Source organism: Catharus ustulatus, chromosome 3 (genome assembly GCF_009819885.2).
Source record: "Catharus ustulatus isolate bCatUst1 chromosome 3, bCatUst1.pri.v2, whole genome shotgun sequence".
Taxonomy (NCBI): domain Eukaryota; kingdom Metazoa; phylum Chordata; class Aves; order Passeriformes; family Turdidae; genus Catharus; species Catharus ustulatus.
In genome coordinates, this window is record NC_046223.1 from 29421004 (window position 1) to 29435195 (window position 14192).

At 44.8% G+C, this 14192-nt stretch overlaps 1 protein-coding gene across 7 annotated transcripts in view; it reads left to right on the forward strand.

Annotated features, from left to right (window-relative positions):
• TTC7A (tetratricopeptide repeat domain 7A) overlaps positions 1-14192 on the forward strand; it is a 210675-nt gene that overhangs the window by 173895 nt on the left and 22588 nt on the right. The gene's annotated exons all lie outside the window — the stretch shown is intronic.

Genomic DNA, 14192 nt, shown 5'->3' on the forward strand with positions numbered 1-14192 from the left:
AAGGATGGGAGTTAAGGATCTAGAGATTTTCTGGTCATTGGAGGTTCCAGGTGATTTTGTGCTCAGTGTAAATGGCATTGTCTGGCAGACACAATTAGCAAATGAAGCGCTGCCTCACCAGAGGCTTTGCAGCCTCTGAGTCTCTTCTTCCAGGCTGACAACAAACAGAAATTTGAGATGGTATCTCGGGTTTCCAAAACAGGAAGCTGCTAAATCCAGCAAGAGAGCAATTCATTTCCCACTTATAATGATGCTGCTTTTAAATCTCCTTGGAGGATACTGGAGTGTTTTCCGAAGGGTAGCAAGGGAGGTATTTCATCCCCATTTTTCACCAGATGAAAGACCAACTGTGCCAGGAGTGGAGCTGAGAGAGGGCTGTTTTTCTGTGCAGAACTGGTAGCTTCACTGTGACTCAGGCTCTGTTCCTTTCTGCAGTGTGCCTCCCACCCCTGACTACCATACCCGAGTCACAGCATGGCGCAGCCCTCCTTCAAACCCCTTTTTCTTTCAAGGTCTCTGCTGTGGAGGAGGAGTTAATGGAAGTTTCCACTCACTTGTTATGTTAATGCACTATAAATGACTTCTATAAATCATCAGAGTGGCCCACATCAGCCCAGGTTGGTGCAATTACAAGGTATAGAAATATTCCTTGGACACCGGGTTCCTCTGGACAAGTGGTCCAGGTCTGGCCTTGCAGTAGTGCTGTGCCAAGGGGATGAGTTTATCACAACCAAAGTTGGTTTTTTTTTTCTTTCTTTCTTTTCTCTGTTCTCCCATCATCCCCTCTTACGTATTTGCAAAGTCCTTTCTGTTCAGCTGGCTAACAGAGAAGTAATAAGCTGAAAAAAATTAAAATTATTTCAAGGTACATTCCAAAGAAAAACTTCAGAGATTTTCAACTAAGGAAAGAGCTTTAAAAAGCTTCCAATTAAACAAAATATCGTTCTGACAGAACTCCTCAAGCAGTATCTTCAGTAATTCAGGTTTATATGACCAGAAGTTTTGAAAGAATTGCCAGAAGGGAGAGCATTTTGAAATATAACTTCAAGATGTTTAATCCTGAAACAATCGACACAGAACATTTAAGTTTTTCATTTTGTCTTCCAGCCAAGAACTATTCATCAAAGTTATATGTGGCTTCAGTTTTCTGAAACTTTACTTTTCAGCAGATACCATGCTTGCAAGTGTTTTCCAGTTCCACTTTTTGTTCTCCTACATGTCTAATGCTGAACTTCCTGGTGTGAAGGCATTCTCAAGTGCTTCTGCACACCATTACCAAACACTGCATCCACAGTCCAGCAAGCACAGGTGTTTTCCTGGAGAATAGGACCAACTGCTAAGTAAACATCAGCCTGTGCTGCTCTGCACACCTGTGCACACAAGCTGCGATTGGCCCCACTGAAATAAATAGACACCAGTTCCCAAGCAATTTTGGAAATCACACCTCTGCAATGCCAGTGATGGTGATTAAAATCTGCAGCTGTTTTTTTCTGGGTAGAAATTGATTCTGAAATAGGCTGGGTCCTGTTACCCAAAACAAGTGCACTTTTACATGCAGCAGAGCCCAGCCAAGTTTTGTGGATGCAGCACTGGCAGCTCCCCTGGGCTGCGGCAGGCGTAGTGAGGCTGAGCATGAACTGCAGTTGGAATTTCATATAAAGACATTTCTGTGCTTCCATCTCACCTCTCTCTTGGTCACTACCCGCTGCTCGACAGCAGCCTATTATAGAAATGTTCAGCTTTGTGTGATCCCCAGGAATTTTTCATGAGCTGTCTACATCTGTAAGATTCACTAACACGAATTGCTGCATAGGATATGACCTTTTCACAAAGGACATGTTCAGGGTCTCGTACTAGTTGGCCACAGACACCCCTGGGATCGGTAGATCACAGCCTGAAGACTGGGGACTTAGAAGTTTTCTCTGAGATTCTATTAGAGCTTCTTAATTAAAAGACCTCTTTGGGGACCTGAATTGAATTGGAAACCATGGTGATCACTTAGGTCAATCACGCACAGAGATGATTGCATTTGGGAGAGTGAGGTGGAAGAGGGGAATGTGTGCATGTTGAAGAGCTTTAAGGGGGAAAGAAATTTTACATCTGTAAAAATGAGGAGCATGAATAATTTGCAATAGAACAGTTAGAGGATTTGTCATAGAGGGCTCACCATTCACTACTGAATTAGAGACAGCTGTCTGGCTTACTGCATTGAAAAGTGTCTTTGATTTTTATCCCTCTGAACATTTGATCAATGGACTTGACAGTCTGTCCATTTTCTCTAACCTGTGTATGCACATTTTCACTTATGTTAATAACTCTATCAGGAAAACCAAAATGCTGAGAGCTGCGCTTCCATCATCCCACACTAGAGAAACATGTTACCAATATACTACAAAACCAGAAACTTTCATCCTCATCCAGTGGGTCCTGTAACTTCACTATGCAAAACCTAATGCACCAAGAAATGCTCAATATCCAGCAAGTGCTTTTGTTCAAGAGTTGAATTTCACTGTTACAGTTGCAAAACAGTCATTTGTAACCAGATCGTGTTGATAAGATTATCAGTTATGTCAGTTAAAACATAACTAAAACAAAGTTATGTTTTGTTTCAACTTACAAATCATTGTACTCTAGCTCCAGGACAATGGACTTGCTTTCAAAATCAGAGCAGTTTTGGTTTCACTGGAAAGAACTGTTTTAAAATTCACTGGCTTTTCTTACAGAAAAGGACAACATACCTCTCATCAACTTCAGCATCACCTTCTCCCTTTGCTCCTATAGTAGAAAAATCTAAGTAGTTACCAAGGGATGTTCCTTTTGTCAGTCTCCACCAGAAATATGTAACCTTGTTTCACTTGTCTTTGCAAATTAATGTGTTTAGATCAGGACCTTTTGTAGACTCGACATTTCAGTTGTTCAGCCCTTGTGTGAAATGCTTTGTATTGCTCTTGAGAAATGTTAGAGCTCCAATACGCAGGGTTAACCTCTTGTAACCTCCAGCAATAAATAAGACTGTTCATGTAATTCCTAGGAGACTGGAGGCTGTTGATCCATAATCTATCTTGAATTAGCTGTTGCTTTCAAGCTGCTTCCTTTTCTAAGGTGGATGCGAAACACCAGAGCACAGAGACTGCAGGAGTTCAGATCTTCCTCTCTCCATCACATTGATTCATTTCCCTTCCACCTTCCAGGTCTCCTACTTTGCAGGCAGTATCTGCAACACCTTTCACATCCCTACTCCTTCCCCTGCTGGCAACCATTCCATACTGAATCGACAGTGTGCAAAGGGTAGAGCAGTAGCTGCGTAGAGCAGTAACTGCGGATGTGCAGAAGCAGAAAAACTTTTTATTTTTCTCTTTTTTTTTTTAAACTTATTTCTTACTCCACAGCTAACTAACTGCAAGACTCAGATGTGCTGCCAGCTGGAGCAGACATCTCTGTGGGACCAACGTGCAGCCTGCCCGGATGCCTTTACACTCACTTCCAGGGCTTCCAACCTGTAAGGAGGCTGGAGTTTCAATGAGGTTAACATTGCTTGCCAGCTCATTTCAAAATGCCATGGCTTGCATGATAGACGCAATTATTCCAAGTAGCCTTGTGCTGGAGCTTTCCCCTCAAGGCCAAAGTTTTATTCTATTTGTATTAATATCACCTGGAAGCTCCCAGTGGAAGTGAGGAATCTTTGTTCTCTACTGGCAGCCTGCAGGGTTATAATTACAGCTGTGTAAGATACAAGGATGATGCAGCACACACACAGTGACAGACCTTCTCACAGCAAAGGTAGAAGCAACTTTGAACCACAGAAGCAGGATCAAGCCCCTAAACCACCACAAGATTTAAGGAATAACAGATCTGCTCCAATACACATCAGCATCACCACCTGCTTTCGTTTCCATAGTGTGTCCCTGAAATAAGGCTACAGACTTAAAACCCACTGAACCAAATTTTTCCATTGCCTTCGTTCTCTAGTCCTATATGTCTATGCAGTCAGAAACATGATGGCAAGTGAGTCATCCTGATAGGCATCTCCTCACTTACCTGGGAACTCTACCATTATAGAAGATGAGCCACAGAATGAGTCAGCATTCAGGTTACTGAGGTCACTTGAAATTTTCAGTGACTAATCATTCGCTTCTTTTGTCACAAAAATGCTGTGTAAAGCCTCAGCCAAGCTTTGACACTGAAAATATCTACAGGTGCAGGTCTCTGCACACACAGCTTCCTGCGGCCAGGCACTTCTGTGTGGGTTACTCTGTACCCAGCGTGCTATTCCTGAGACATCCTGTTTTTGCTGTTTGTGAAATTACTAGAGTTGCCATGTTCCTGCTAGCAGCCTTCCTGACAGAAACATGTGCATGTTGAGCATTGTTTTTCTAACTGAAACAGACCTTTTGCCAAAAAGTTAGTCTGATATTTTCCTTCATCCCCATTTGCTGTTGGAGAAATATTTTCCACAGTAGAACGAGCCACTGAGCCCAGTGGACAAATCCTGATAAAGGCTATTCAGAGAAGCCTTCCGCTTGCAATTAACATTTGCCCATGGAAACTAAAGCCTTTTATTATTTTCCTTTTTTCCTCTTTTGAAGGAGTTTAGTCCTATATTGCCTAGTTTTGCTTTCAAAAGTCATTGCACAGGGTGACACATCCATACTCTTCTGTGCATGGACACAGGAGTGCAGAATGAGACCTCACTTTTTGTTTTCAATGTAATTAGTATATTTATAGGGAACTTCTGTGCTGTACGTTCATTTTCAAATCTGAAGCATGTTTTCAGACAACACAGAGATATTATTTGAAAATAAAGCGAGGGCATTAATAAACACAGTACCAGGAAATCCACAAAGGTTAAGTGATTTTCTACAGAGTAATTCATTCTCCTAATGAGTTTGCTGCAGACAATGCTCTCTGCAAGCAGTTACTGCGTACGTATCTTTAATTTGTGTGTTTATATAATTCATGGTAGTGCAAAATAAATTTCTATGTAAAGTGAGTGTCCTAATAGATCAAGTGAGGCTATAATATTCTTCCAGAGCTTGTTCATTACAATATGCCCTGGCACAGAGTCTGGAGGGAGAGGAAGCCATTAAACATTAAGCAAAACAATTGCTGTCGTCCTCCAGAGGGACTGGCTTTGTAAATGCTTATGTTAATGCTGTACAAAAGAGTTGTAAAATTAGAATGGGTAAAAGAAGGCAAGCACCTTGTCCTCAATTTCATGAGATTTGGTTAGATAGATAATGATATTTTGATCTTTGTCCTAGAAGAGCAGCGCTCATCCTCTCCTAGCCACAGACTGGGCACTCCTAAGAGTTAATTGTTACCGAACAGAAAAGACAAAACAAAGAAACGTTTCCAGTGTTTTCTGTCCTCAAAGCTGAAACTCTCCCCTGTGTGTGTTTTCAATTTAACTAAAATAGATTGCTGTGTGTAAACAGCCACTCTATCTGCATCATTCATATTTGATGGACTAGTCAGTACAACAGATACTTTTATCCATCCTGTAAGTGATGAGAAACTAGACACTTCAGTGTCTTGTGCTCCTCTCAGTTAACATGAGTGGCAGCAGCTGTTATTCGAGGCTCCCTAACATGTAACGTTTGATGTAGAGACAGGAAAATTGGAGATATATTTAGTGGAATTGGATATAACAAAAGTAACTTCCATGATCAAACCCTTCCAGGGGAACATGCAGGAAAGCTCTGCCCATGTTTGCTAACAGCAACCCAGGCACTGGTGTTCTTGGGCTTTAGAGGGTGTGTAAAAATAATATTCTTAGCAGGTTAACAAGTTACTTGCAGGAAAGGTAGGACATGATTTGAAATTGGCTGCAAAGCATGGAGGTGAACACCACTGCCAGAGACTGTAAAGCACATACCAAGTAGATGAACTTGTTTTAAATTATGTTCTGCACATACAACTTTACACACCTGTAAGAAACATGTACACAGATCCACTGGAAACCAAGAGGAAATATTGCCATTTCATTCTGCTTGGGAGACATGAGAGTAGGTGGTTGACAAGGGAACAAATGTAGCATCCCAGAAAGAGCACAAAAACGAGGATGGTCCTGAAGGCAGGAACTCCTGGCCCAGCTCACACAAGGGCATATTGGTGGCAGCAATGAAATATCAGAAATTCCATTCAAAAATGAAACCAAGGTTCTTTCAGTGAGGATGGGCAAACACATGAATGGGTTCCCCAGAGGGGCTGTTGTCCATGTACTCTTGGAAATAGACAAAACCCCTCCAGACCATCAACCTCCTCTGTTTGGAGAAGGAGATAGGACTAGGTGGTTTCCAGACATACCTTCAAATCTGTACCATGCTGTAATTCTGTGAAAGGGAAACTCTCCAAGCAAGGCTATGGGCAAAAAGTTATGGTGCTGGTGTTTGGCAACAGATTTTGGAGGAACCATGTGGATATACAAAAAAAAAGACCTCCTTTTCCTTTGTTCCAGATGGCATACTCACCGCCCCTGCAGTATACACCTCCTGTGCTAGCACAGAGGGAGAGAGGAGATGAAAAGGCAATCCCATGGCCAGAGTTACAGAGGTCTCAGACCTGGAAAGAGCAGATGAGATAAAGACCTTTCACCTGCTTTAGGACATATTCCAGGGAAGCTCACTAGACCTCTTGCCAGCTGGCATTTTAGCGACCCACCCTGCAGAATGGAGGGCTAAAATCTCCTGAGATTAAGTGCAGTTGCTTCATCTGTGGCCTCACTGGAGAGGGCAGCTGCAGTCCAGCTTTTGAATCTCTTCCCTAAAGTGAGAGCCAAGGAAAGGAAACGGTAACTTCTGTATTCTCCTCTGGGGAAGAGCTGCAGAAGGTTTATGCGAAGGTCATTTTAATATTAAGCCAAAGGTCCAAGAAGCACCAGACAAACAGCTCTTTTTTTCCAAATAAAGAGTTAGCAACTACACAGATATAAAATTTTCTCCTTTCAGTTTAGCCAGGCTGGCCCTTCCTTATTCCTGAGGGAACACAGTCATTTCTTGGGCATGTTTTCATATTTGCAGCTGAGAGCCAGGACAGGAGATGGCATGTGGCCACTCGTGGGTTTATGGCACAGTGCAGAGCTGCAGGACACAGGCTGGCCATGGGGGATGGGGCCCATGCAAGCCCAGGCTTTGAGGGGTTCTGCAGCCAGCCCTGCATCCAGCTTCTGACAGCCTCTGCTGGGTGCTGAGACGTGCCTGCAGTGAAGGTGGGAAGATCGCTCCTCTCTGTTACTAAGAATATAGTCAGGGAAACATTACCCTGCAAATTGCTTTAATATGCATCACACTGCCACATATACTTTATGACTCTATTTGCACCCTGTGTGTCAGTCCAGCTCATGCCCACTGCTGCTGCCAAGCTCCTGCAGCTACTCGCTTTTCCCTCACATGCACTGGAGAACGAGGCAGAGCAGAGCACAAGAAGGCTTTCCATGAGGCTTCTGCTGAAAGGCAGGGATGGGGCTCACTTCCTAGCCCACAGCTCTGCTTGGATCCACCACCAGCAGGCCATAAAGCAGAGAAAACTCTGTTTTTCAGAGTGACTCAAAGCTGTGGGCAGGTGAAGAATGCAGAAGCAGGTTCAATTTCAGATGCAAACAGCCCAGGTCCATGACACAATCCATGAGATGTGAGCAGCAGAGAGCCAACTTGGGAGAGTTCTCCTTTGCTTATGAAGTGACTCACTGGCTGAGGGGAACAAGGCAACGTGGGTGACAGACACGCTACCGAGGTGACCGCCAGCTACATGGATAGCATGCACAGAAGCAGAGAGGAAGAGGGAGAGAAGTGAAAGGTTCTGGCTCCTCCCCATCACTTGGTGGATGAAAGGCTGGACATGACCTGGCAATGTGCACTGGTACTCCAGAAAGCCAGTTGTATCTTGGGCTGCAGGACAAGAGAGGGGATCCTGCCCCTCTGCCCTACTCTGGTGAGAGCCCACCTGGAATGTCTGGAGCACCCAACACAAGAAAGATGCTGACCCATCAGAACAAGCGCACAGAAGGGCGACAAAGATGCTCAGAGGGCTGGAGCACCTCTCCTTTGAAAACAGGCTGAGAGAGTTGGGGTTGTTCAGCCTGGAGAAGAGAAGGCTCCAGAGAGACCTTACAGCACCTTCCAGGGTACAAGAGAGCTGGAGAGGCACTTTTTACAAGGGCATGGAGTAATAGGACAAAGGGTGTGGCTTTAAACTGAAAGAGAGGTCGGTTTAGATTAGATATAAGGAAGAATTTTTTACAACAAGGGTGGTAAAACCCCGAACAGGTTGCCCAGAGTGGATGCCCCATTCCTGGAAACATTCAAGGTCAGGCTGAAGGGGCTTTGATCAACTGGATCCATGTCCCTGCTCCCTGCAGGAGGGGTTGGACTAGAAGACTTTTAAAGGTCCCTATAAACCCAGACTATTCTGTGATTCTATGATCTCCATGTGCAAAAATCTGCCATAAATAAAGGCACAGTACCTTGTCACCTCAGATGAGAAGTACAGCTGGTTACTCATCTGACCTGTTTATTCTGCTATGCACTGCAGCTGGCTGCAGGAGAGGGAACACAAAGAAGACCCAGTCTAATAAAGATGAACATTCCTTTTGGGGGCTCTGGACAAAGGCAAGATGCTGCTACTCTGCTCTCCTATGAGTACCTAAAAGCCTAAAATTTGAATGTTTGGGAATTTGTATATATTCCTTATCTTAAACTATTGCTTAGCAACAGACTTTAGCCAAGGGCATGTTTGTGCAACTGTGAGGCATATCCCTATCTGCTAGGTGCAAAGCAATAAACACACCTTTCCAAATTATCTCTGCCAGGATCGCATATGTAGCAGATGATCAAACCCAGCAGAAGGGTATCTGCTGTATGGGCTCTTGGCACTTCTGCACTGCTGATAAAGTGATCTCAACCTGGGTGAATCAAAGCCTTTTCACTGCAGGAAAGGTGTCTCTGCATACCAAGTAGGTTGCAGATGGAGGAGCACCCAGCAGGGCTCGGTGTGATGCAGTTCTGTGGCTGCTCCTCCCACATGAAGAGGAGTGATGTGTTTATCTAGAGAGCCTTAGGTGTTCCCCTGACACACTGCTACGTGTGCACATACTGATGAAGAGCCCTGTTTTGGAAAAAAGCCCCACACAATCTTATATATGATTTTGGATACCATCTTGGTATCTATCAACCCACTGTTTTATCAAGCACTTAATAGAGCAAAGCTTAACCCCAGTATTGTACCTCAGACTGGGTTGCACCTGGCAGTCCAAGGTTTTACTCCCCAGTTATCTCCCAGAGGAATTTTTTCCCTTCCCATCAGCAGGGTGTACTTTACCACAGTGAGCCACAGAGCAGTGTAACTCACATCTCTATGATAACTGGGCCTGGAAATACGTGTGAGCACACGGGCCCTTCTCAGCACCCTGCATCCTTGAGCCCCAGATGCTGCTGACTGTGCTTTGCAAGAAGGGTTCCCTGGAGAGCTCACAGCAGCTTCCTGCCCCTAAAGGAGCCTTTTCTTGGCTGTTCCTTCTCTGAAACAGGAAGGAGAAATGAATTTCTCTTCAGGTCTGGACTCAGGGGAGAAGAATCGCTTTCCTGCTTAGCACAGGGGTCGGATGCATTGAATAAAGGGGGTGTAGCAGCTGTGAAAAACCCCATGATTGTGGGAGGAGGCTGCAGCCCCTCTTCTCACATGCTCTGTGAAGACATGGGTACCACTGCAGCATATCACAACACAGCAATACACACGGAGTTCTGTTCCTTGCCACTGTGCATGTGCCTCACAAAGGGGCAGTTTGAGAAGCAGAGGCAGCTGTTTGCAGGTTCTCCCCCTAGCTGCACAGTAATTGCTGAACTGTGTTTTATGATGTTATAAGAGCTCACATTGTCACTCGGAGGGCTTGGGGAGGCAGAAGCAACCTTACATGATCCTTGTCTCTGTTAGACACAGCCTGTAACACCATCATTAAGGCAAAGGCCAAGCACACTGATGTTCCAGCTGCTGCAGTGCTCCCTACTCCCAAAGGCACAATAAAACTCCTAATTGCCCACACAGAGATACAGCAAAGGAAGAGAAGACCTTCAGACTGAAGGAAATATGAAGCACTAAACAGTGATCAGCAGACAGCAAGTTAAGGAAGTCTCTGTGGCCAGACCTGTTGTAAGGAGTATCAAGCTGTGTAATCCCAGTGTTGACTTAAAACTGAGCAGTATACCAGACTTGCAACAGCTTTTGAGGTTTCAAACCAGGATTTAAACAATACATTTGAAACCTTCTTAAGTCATAAGTATTTGGAACAAAAGCTCCAGTCTGTTCTATATCATCTTAAGACAAGCTCACATTAATGGTCACACTGGCAAGAAAGAAATGGGTGCTCAGTGTTGGGATGTGCTGGACACCTACATCTCACACTGGAGTCAAGACTTGTGCATCCTCCAGCTTCATCCAATTTCTCACCAGTTCAAAGGGGAAGTGGAGGAACACAGGGGAAAAAAAAGAGGAGAAAAAGCAGGACCCCTCATTAGCTCTCACTCACTGTACCCTATTGCTCAGAAAAGCAGATTCAGTCAATTCCCCAAAACTTTCCCTCTATGCTGCTCAGTCTGTCAAGTCTGAGTACCTCCCTGCTGGGGGCCATCAAGAAGGAGAGGTACTCCTGTACCAGCAGCATCAAGCCACTGTTGTCAGGGCTCCATGAGCAGCAGGAGCACAGGGGATTAAAATCCTTTCTGAAATTCTGACGACAAGAGGAAACACAGCTCTCCCATTATCCTCCTGCAGATAAATATTTGAAAGCAACTATAAAGAAAACTCAGCCATGCATCCCCTGCTACCTACCCGGCAGCCACGTCAGTACAATGGGAGCCACGCTCAGACAAACAGCAACACAAGGAGGTTTATTGTACCAGGCTCACAGGCATCCATCTCCATCAATTTCTACTCCATGCCATTTTAGAGAGGTATCTGTTTATTTTAAACCCATCAGAGGATGTATTTTCACTACCTCTGTATCATGAGGATTGTTTGCAGAGAGGAGATGAGGGAACAGCAGTACCACCTCATCCACTGGAAGGGGAACCCCAGGGTTACAGTAGCAGAAAACATAATTGGTGGCAAAAAACCTGTAGATCAGGTTGCAGGTTTGAGTTATTCATCGGTCTTTTCCTTCCATTCAGGGAAGGAGAGGACAACGTAACCGCTTCTCACAGACACTCATTAAATCAGGCACGGCAGATCCTTTCACATGAAAGTAACCTGAGAGCAAAGGCCAGCCCTTAACCTGGCACAAGTCAAGAGCTGTCTCCAGCTGACAATAGCTGAAGTGTTGGTGGCAACACACAAGCAGGTACACTTACTGACTTCTCCACCCTGGGGCAAGCAGGTTGGTGGGAGGCCTCCAGAGCTGGGGTCTTAGGATCTTCCCTAGGAAACAAAGCCAAGGCCAAGGGCACTGATCAGGAAGGGCAGCAGCTCCCTGGGCCATTGAATGTGCCACCAAGCAGCAGCAGGCTCTTGCTGACCCTGCAGTGTTAGCAGCCTGCTGACCACGGGGAAGACACACCTAATTAACCGTGCTGCAAACAGAGAAAGGATCAGGCTGTCTACAACATTCTCACAATTTCCTTTTCTGGACCAGCATTTCTGGATGCCTCATGAAAGATCTCCCAGGTTCTTCATGGACTAGAAGAGCAAAAGCTGTCCCAGGCAGATGTGTCCTAACAGCAGCTGGGTTGGCAGGTCTGGCAGTAAGGCAAGTCAAGAAACCTTTGCACTTCCCGACACTAAGGAGTGGCATACAGTTTGTAGGCACAATCAGACTCTTCTATGTACACTTTCTCCCAGTCTTTTACATGGGGCACAAAGGAATCTACTGCTGACAGGGACTGACAAAAAATGCAGTCTCAGGCTGTCTCCCTATTACAAGTGCTCACAACACAGGAGATGGTTGCCTCTTCTTTTGAGAGCAAGTTTCTCCCAACCTCCACAAAAGACCTTTAGAATTTTTCAAGTTTCAAGACAGTCCAAAGTCTGATTCAGGTTTGGATTCACCCTGAACTAGATGCTGTAAAACCACAAGGACTTTTCTCTCAGTGTTTACAGCCTAAGCAGATAATGCCTGGGCTTGCAAACAGAGAATTGGAATGCAATTTGTCCACACATCAGCACCAGGGCACAGGTGCTGAAATACAAGTTGCATTTCCTTAATACCAACACAGAACTGCCCAGGCAAGCTGGGCAGCACACAGACCCCAGCAGCAAGTCCTTTCCCCTGCCCCTTTAGGAACACCTCGCTGCAGAAATGGGAAGCAGGGCACAGGCAGAACTGGCACACTTGATAAGTGCTCAGCCACGCTACTGCTGGTATCTAAAATGGTTCCCATGTGTTAAGTGCAGCAAGCCACTCTATTTTATCTTAGCTAGTTACTGATTACCAGAGCCAATTAAATCACTACAAATACTTCACAGGATGCAAAGGCATTCTTCATCCCAGGGAAAAGAACATATACCAGTCCCACCTCATGCTGGGAGCAAGTCTGCTCAGGATTGCCCCAACTCTTCCAAAGCCCTCCTGTAGCAAGAAATACCAGAATATATTGAAGCTTTCTGCATTGATGTGTCACAATGGAAGCGATTTATGATGCTTGATAAGGGTGGCTCTCCCACCCCCGTATTTCTTCATTTGTCCTTGCTCTCTTTCGAGGCAGGTCACACCCATCTGCCCCACCTTCACTCTCCTGTGTCTTTCCATATGGAAAAGAAATGACACACATCTCTTTTCCTTTGGGTGTATCAGGGGAACCCACCTCCTCTTGTGGTCAGATGGAAAGTGTTACACCAGCCAGGAGAAACTTCACAGGGAGGAAGATTTGGGAAAGCTGTGGGAGACAAAGTAAACAGGGGGAAGTGTTTCTGTGTTGCTGTAACTCTTTCACATGGGTTCCCTGTGCAGGGTGACTACTCCTGGCCATGCTCACCTTTGTGCTCCTAAGGAAGCACCACCTTCCAGATGGTGCACATGGCACACCTCAGCTTTTCTTTCCATTTCACACAGAGTACCAGGGTGACTTTTCACTGCTACTAAGGAAGCAGTGCCACCAGAGAAGGATGTCAAGCATCAGCTGAAACAAGAAGGGATTTTCCCTCTCTCAGCAGCTGGACACCTTCCTGGCACAGGTGCTGCTAACACCAGTCAGGAGATGAGGCAGCCACACATGGGGCACCCTGCAGATTCCACTGCCAAATTAAGAGCAGAATATTTGACTGTCTTTTAAAAGCAGTTCAGTGTTTCCTGAGTGAGTCTGAGCCACGGCACTGTGCAGAAAGCTTTTCCTGCCTGAGGATCACCAGGAGCCACATAAATAAAACACCTTCAGAAAGTTTCTTGCTTGCCTTTGCTTGTCATTGGCAAAGACATACCCTGTCTCACCAATCCCTTTCTGTTAATGCAAAGTTTTCCAAGACTTTGCTCAGCTTTCCGTAGAGGAGAACTACATTGATGTAACATTTTTAAATTTCAAAATCTTATTCTACAGTTTCCCTTGGCCATGTCCAACTTCACTTGCAGTATTCAGACCTAGATATTTATTTCACTCACCTAAGCAGAAATCTAAAACTGCACCTACACTGGGAACATGGCCCACTGCATCAACTCATGAGCAATGCATTCTGCATTTTTAGCACTACTTCAAGAAAAATATTAAGAAAAAAAAAGCAAATCAAACAAAGGTAAACTACGTCTGTGAAGTGCTCAGTTTTTCAGGTCTCAGGAGAGAGGATTCTTACACCTGGCAAGTCTGACCTCTAATTGGAAACAACTGTATGGATTAGAAGGCATTTCTGAAATATTTAAAACCAGTGCATGGAAATAAAGGCCATTCCTGATTTAAAATGGCTGAACTGGTTCTTCTCTTCCCACCAGTTTTGAAAGGAAACCGTCTGGAAGAGTTGAGCTCAGTACATAAAGTTTCAGAAAGCTGTAAGCAATTGTAAGCACCAGAAAAAGGGCAAAAATAGAATTAAAAACACTTTAGCAACCTTAACCAGTACAGAAAGCACTGCTCCCACCAGAGACTTGGCTCCAACAGGCACATAATACACATGCAGGGCTCTCAGAACACAAGTATTCCCACTGAAGTCAATACTTTAAATTATACATATACTGAAGTACAATCCTTAAAATCAAGCCAGAAAATAAAATGTTCAGAGTT